We start from the raw sequence: 5,385 nt of genomic DNA on the forward strand, positions 1-5,385 counted from the left end.
AAGGAGAGGTCAAAGATGACTCAGGTCTCAAAGGGAGAGTTGAGGAGAGGTTTGGCAAAGGCCAGGCATAAACAAAATAGAGAAATTAGGAGAAGGAACAAGTTTAGTTTTCAAATAAATCTATTTTAAATTAACCTTGTTATAATTTTTATCAATTATAATATATTTTAGGGATGGAGACAAGATGGTGGAGGAAAGGCAGTGAACTCCCGAACTCATGACACGATCGCTGCAAAAAACATCCAAATAACACCATAGGAAAATGCCCGGAGCAGCAAAACTCACAGAAAAATGTTCTGAAATCATCTGCTAACCAAGAACAGCTTGGAAGGTCAGAAGTACAGAGCTGCTGTGCTAATACAGGAGTCAAGCCCAACCCCACAGTCACCCTGACACAGATCCAGTCCCAGGAAAGCCTCACCAGAGGAGAATCCCAGAGCCTCTGGATCAGCTGAAGTGCCAGTGTTCTCTGGAACTAAGCACACAGTCTGGTTAGTGGACTGAGCCCTGGGCAGGGGGGAGACTACAGGAGTCTATGCTGGTGCTAAGGCAGAACTTGGATTTTACACCTCTGCTGAGAACCAGGAGGTAGGCTCAAGTAGCAGTGGCCCAGGTGGGGAAGGGGCACAGACTCATTGGAGCTAACAACCACAACACACAAAGCTGGTTGATTAGCAAGTTGGTCTGGGGTCATCTAAGGACCAGGGAACAGGCTGGGCGAGTGAAGAACCTGATTCTCCTTAAATCATACCACCTGAGACTTCTTTTTTTTTGTTTTTTTGGTTTTTTGCAGGGCAAAGGGGGTTAAGTGACTTGCCCAGGGTCACACAGCTAGTAAGTGTCAAGTGTCTGAGGCCAGATTTGAACTCAGGTACTCCTGAATCTAGGGCCGGTACATTATCCACTGTGCCACCTAGCTGTCCCCACCTGGGACTTCTTAATCTTGGAATACTGAAGCCTGGAAACAGTGTCCTACTTTAAGGAGCTAAAAGTCAAGTAAAAGAAGGGCAAGATGAGCAGACAGAGAAAGTTGAGGACCATAGAAAGTTTCTTCAGTAACAAGGAAGACCGAGGGGCACCCTCAGAGGAAGATATCAACATCAGGGCCCCTATATCTAAAGCTTCCAAGAAAAATATGAATTGTTCTCAGGCCATAGAGGTGCTCAAAAAGGACTTTGAAGATAAAGTTAGAGAGGTAGAGGAAAAAATGGAATGAGAAATGAGGGAGATGCAGGAAAGACATGAGAAAAATGTCAACAGCTTGAAAAGTCAAATTGGCCAAATGGAAAAGGAGGTGCAAAAGCTCTCTGATGAAAATAATTGCCTAAGAATGAGAATCTAACAAATGGAATCCAGTTACTTTATGAGAAACCAAGACACAATAAAGCAAATCCAAATGAATAAAAAAATAGAGGGCAATGTGAAATATCTTCTGGGAAAAACTGCTGACCTGGAAAATAGGTCCAGGAGAGATAATTTGAAAATTATTGGTCTACCTCAAGGAAAGAGGTTAGACACCATCTTCCAAGATATTCTCAGGGAAAATTGCCCTGAAATTCTAGAAGAAGAAGCTAAAATAGATCTCCTTTTGGGATCTCCAGAAAGAGATCCCAAAAGGAAAACTCCTAGGAATATTATAGCCAAATTCCAGATCAAGGAGAAAATATTGCAAGCTGCCAAAAAGAAAGAATTCAAGTACTGTGGAGCCCCAGTCAGGATAGCACAAGATCGAGCAGCTTCTACATTAAAGGACTAGAGGGCATGGAATATGATATTCCAAAGGGCAAAGGTAATGGGATTACAACCAAGAATCACCTACCCAGCAAAACTTAGCATAATCTTTCAGCAGAAAAATGGGACTTTAATGAAAAAGAAGACTTTCAGATATTTGTGATAAAAAGACCTGAACTGAATGGCAAATTTGACTTTCAAATACAAGACCCTAGAGAACCATAAAAAATTGGAGCTGGGGGACATACCTGGGGTCGTACAGTGGGCCGGGTTTTGGCTGGCATTCCCCTGAGTCCAGGAGTGATGCTTTGTCCACTGTGTCACCTAGCCAGGTGATGACATCTTTAGGGTTAAATTGAGGGGTGAAGGGAATTCACTGGGGGAGAGGGAAGGGCAGAAGTGAAATCCTATATGAAAGAAACAGGAAAAGGCTTATGAAGTGGGAGAAGAGATGGGAGAGGAGCAGGGCAGTAAATGAATTTTACACTCATCAGAAAAGGCTCAAAGACCTTAAACTCATCAGAGCTACCTCAAAGAGGGACTAACAGATACACCCAAGTAGGTGGAGTAATCTATTTAATCTGGGCAGTAAATGAGCCTAACACTCATTAGAATTGGCTCAAGGAGGGAATAATGTACAGGCTCAATTGGGTGGAGTAATCTCTCTAACCCTGAAGGAAAATAGGAGGGGAAGGGGATAAAGAGAGAGGGGCAAAAGAAGGAAGGGCACAGTGGGGGAGGGGACAGACAGAAGCAAATCCCTTTTGAAGAGTGATAGGATGAAAGAAGATGGATAATAGAATAAATATCATGGGGAAGGGAATAGGATGGAAGGGAAACAGTTAACAATAGTAATCATGAAAAAGAGAAAAGGGGGGGAAATTGTACAAAAAATATTTATAGCAACTCTTGGTGGAGGCTAAGAATTGAGAATCAGGGGAATGTCCATAAATTGAGGAATGATGGAAAAAGCTGTGCTATATGATTGTAGTGGAATGGTCTTGTGCTACAGGAAATGACAAACAGGATGATTGATCCCCGAAAAACCTGGAAAGACTAATGAACATTGATGTATAGTGAAATGAGCAGAGCTAGGACAACATTGTACATAGTGACAGCAGTATTGTTTAATGAACAATTGTGAATGACTTAACTACTCTTAGCAATGCAATGATCCAAGACATTCCCAAGGAACTAATGAGGAAGCTTACTATGCACCCCTATAGAAAGAACTGATAAAAAGAACACTTGTGGATTATACATATATAACCTGGTTGCAATCTTGTGGAAGAGGGAGGAAAAGGAGGGAAGGAGGGAGAAAAATTTGGAACTCTAAATCTTATGAAAATGAATGTTGAAAAGTACCTTTACATGTAACTGAAAAATAAAATAAATGTTTGTTGCTAAAATAAAAAAAAATTACAATAAAAAAATAATATATCTTACTTGTATACTATCTTCATGGTTTGTATCATGGTCTGCTTATGTAACATTTATCTGCATACAGTTTTATAAACTATGAAGGACCATTGTTTGGTAATATTTGTTAATTTCTTTTGCCATGCATGTTTCGGGCTGTCAAATATGTTGCACTAGCTATCCTCCAGTGCCTGGAATTTGCTTTCTCTAGCTTCTTTCACAACTCAGTTTGAATGGGGCATGAAACTTCCTCATCCCCTCCTCCATCCCCTTTGTATTTAATATGGCAGGGAGACTACTCCAGTCAATAATCCAGATGAAAGGTAGTTTGGAAATGATTTTGCATGTATTTTGTACTGACTTACCTGTGTACATGAAGTTTCAACATGTTGTATGTCTGATGAGCTCCTTAAAGGCAAGGACTGTGGTTTTGTTGTTGTTTTTTACTTTGTAACTCAATCTCTTATCATAGTGTCTTGAACATAGTTGTTGTTCAATAAATGTTTGTGGAATGAAGTCCTGCTCCTGACACCTCATAATGGTGAGATAAGGATGAGGCTCTGAGTTTTCAAAGATTTTGCCAGTAGATCATTGTCTCTAGAAGGTTCTATCAAGCCAGAAAGGATTCTAATACTGGCCTAGTGATATTTCTATTGTCCAAGGACCAGATTTAACAAAGTTCAGAGGTGCTCATCACCACCACAGAGTGGTATTTTCTTCAATATCTCTCAAACTCCATCCAATAAATTATAAGGATTATGATTTACAATAGTGGATATGTCCATGTAGATGAAATTATGAAATCATCACATGTTGATAATGTTTGAACAAATATATATATACGACCTTACCTACGTGATTGGGGTGAAGATGAGCTGCCTCACTGTGGAACACTTTAACCCTTAACTCTTGTTTTTTTAATAAATTTGAATACTGTTTCTGAATGATGGCTCATGTTTCCTAGGCCTTTGTAGAAAGTTTCCTCCCAGTCATTGTATTTTGAGGTCTTGATGCTGCAATTTCTCCTCAGAAGGCTGGGCTGAGACTGGATGACGTGTGTGCGCTACAGACCTAGATAATTTGGGGTCTGCCTGGTTCCCCAGATGGGCCTCAGGCCGGTCCCCCAAAAACTGGTGTCAGGGGTCATTGAGAAATCTGTGGCTTCGATGGCATGTTTAAAAAAAAAAAGTCTGCCCTGTCCAGCACTGGCCTAGGCGATGCCTCTGCCACTGGGTGAAAGTCACACCGAGGATGAGGAGGGAGGAGCAGCCACAACAAAGGGTCCTCTTCATGGAAGGGTCATGTCGCAGGATGAGCCGCTTCCCAATGGTTCTCTCCATGTGGCAGTAAAACCTTGCCAGTGCCTGGTTGTCAGAATTCTGGGCTAGGATGCAGTGGGCAGGGAAGCTGAGTCTCTGAAAAGCCTCCTTGTCCTTCACCTGGTCTGTCATCTTCTCCACAGACCTTACACACCTCAGCCTCCAACCCTTAACTCTTAACCTAGGATTCATGAACATTTTTAATATGCTGATAACTATTTCAACATAATGTATTTCCTTTATAATCCTATATTTTTATTTTGTGCATTTAAAAATGTTATTCTGTTCATGACAATAGTAGCCATCTCTAGGGTAGGGGGAGGGAAGATGAGAAGGAAAAATAAATAAATTTACATGATAATTTTTTGTATTTGAAAGGAATAGCAAGTTGTACACGGTAGATTCATCATTTCATGTACAATCATCTTTTTATTGTACTGTTATGCAAATGTCTGTTTCATTCCATAAATGTTAGATATTTTAATTTTTAAAAATTAAAATGTAATTCTGAGAAGGGTTCCACAGCTTCACCACTCTTCCAAAGGAATCCACAACACACAAAAAAAGGGTTAAGAGCCCTTGTCTAGAAGAAGTATCATATAAATTTAAACAATGGGGATAATAATAGCATCTACATACTAGGGTTATTTTGAGGCTCAAATGAGATAATATTTGTAAAACCCTTAGCACAATGCCTGGTACATAGTATTAGACACTTAATAAATGTTGTGGGTTTTGTTTTGGTTTTTTTGGTTTTTTGCCCTCACTTCCTCTACATCAATACAAAGCACTAAATTGTTTAATAAATGAATATCGAACAATAACAATTCCATTTCCTTGCACAAATCACAAAGAATAGTGACAGAAAAAATGGCAGGTGTAAATGAGGAAGGGCCCTAACTAATCAAGTCCCTTG

At 40.1% G+C, this 5,385-nt stretch overlaps 1 pseudogene; it reads right to left on the bottom strand.

Annotated features, from left to right (window-relative positions):
- Positions 1–4,139: 4,139 nt before the first annotated feature.
- Positions 4,140–4,616, bottom strand: LOC122752605 (annotated as a pseudogene).
- Between the last annotated feature and the right edge of the window lie 769 nt (positions 4,617–5,385).

This window comes from Dromiciops gliroides, chromosome 4, assembly GCF_019393635.1.
Source record: "Dromiciops gliroides isolate mDroGli1 chromosome 4, mDroGli1.pri, whole genome shotgun sequence".
Taxonomy (NCBI): domain Eukaryota; kingdom Metazoa; phylum Chordata; class Mammalia; order Microbiotheria; family Microbiotheriidae; genus Dromiciops; species Dromiciops gliroides.